The sequence below is a fragment of the Arachis ipaensis genome, chromosome B04 (assembly GCF_000816755.2).
Source record: "Arachis ipaensis cultivar K30076 chromosome B04, Araip1.1, whole genome shotgun sequence".
Classification (NCBI taxonomy): Eukaryota; Viridiplantae; Streptophyta; class Magnoliopsida; order Fabales; family Fabaceae; genus Arachis; species Arachis ipaensis.
This window is the reverse complement of record NC_029788.2, coordinates 2682573-2684143: the sequence shown is the minus strand read 5'-3', so window position 1 is coordinate 2684143 and position 1571 is coordinate 2682573. Positions and strand designations below refer to the sequence as shown.

Sequence of the window (1571 nt, the reverse complement as noted above, 5' to 3'; positions counted from 1 at the left end):
AAAAAACAGAGAATATTACTTTGTGGATTTTAATATGATCTATGATTTCTTCCCTTATTCTTTGCTTGTAAGGTTACAATTCACTCAAACATACTGAAAAAGTGGTATGACATATTCCAAGATGCAGTATGCTACACATTTTCACTCTAGATGTGTAATTAATACTCTTAAGTTATTGAATTACAAGATGCCTACCACCCCACTCAACTTCTGATTCACAAATACAACATTGAAAAGAAGAAATAAAACAGCAGTTGAAATTTAAGACCTGCAGAAGCTGGTAATATAAATCACATAAAAGTAAGATCAATAAGGTTGCCTTTGAATTCTATCTCTTTGACAAGAATACAGATATAGAAAACACCAAGACTTGTATTTTTCGGTTTCTGGGAAGGAAAGAAAAATTTGTTTCTCTATCAGTATCTCTACAACAAAAAAATTCTGTATCTACTGTCATTTTTATCTTAGAGACAGTATCCAAATACAACTTAAGTAGTATTTATTTTTAGAGACTAGAATTAAGACTGAAGGACTAGGACTCAGTATTGTATTTGGTGGTTATAAACTGGAACTAAAATTTCAGTTCCGAGATACAAAATTTCAGTTTTTTCAGTACTTCCAAAAGGTGGAGACAAAAGGGACTGAAATTTCTAGGATTAGAGATTGAAATTTCAACATTTCTTTCCAAAAATACTCTCATGTAATTTTTTAAATTCTAAATCTACTCCTTAATCTTCATATTTATCTTAAACCAAATACGATACTTAGACATAACTCAGTCTAGTACATTTTACACCAAACACACAATACAGAGACTTAATTTAGTCTCTATCTCTCGGTCTCTGTTTCTCCGTCTTTGTCTCTCAATTTCAATCTCCTTTCCAAACACAGCCTAAGAGATCGAATTTATATATTGTGTTGAGTGATATGTCCAGACATGTTTCAGAAAATAACCATATACTAAGATAAAATTTGGTTTTCCTTATGGATCAAACTACTCTAATCTTTCTGAATCCGCTAGATTGAGAAAATAAACCCACGGCATTTGATGTATACACCAAAAAGAGCCAACAAGAGATTGTTTTCAATACCAACCATATGAAGAAATAGACTTTTCATTGCACTCAAATTCTGGTATTATTAGCTGTCTTCTGCATAAGACAATATGAATAAATAAAGATAATGGACCTAGTTTCTTGAAAGTAATTTTTCAGACACCATATTTTCTCTCTAAAAAAATAGGTTATGAGGACAAGTTCAAGAAGTTAAAATGCTGCAACTAATTCCCATGAATATTAGCATTATGATCATCTGGCAAATGGGATATCATATAACATTTTAAGATTCTGTTCTTGCTTTCTAACAAAGTGATGTCAATTGTAACTCCAAATTTCCATCATACTCTTTAATAGCAGACATCAAAATGTCAAGAAAAATGTCACATAAGCATAGATTTTCTGGAAAAAGGACAAAAAAAAGGAACATTTAGATATTTTCATAGATTATCTAGCCACATACATATAATTAAATTTAAAATATATATATATATATATAAAATTATGATATTAACT

General features: G+C 29.9%; 1 protein-coding gene across 3 annotated transcripts in view; it reads left to right on the top strand.

Annotated features, from left to right (window-relative positions):
• LOC107638234 (glutamate decarboxylase 1) overlaps positions 1–1571 on the top strand; it is a 22760-nt gene that overhangs the window by 10713 nt on the left and 10476 nt on the right. The window lies entirely within an intron of this gene.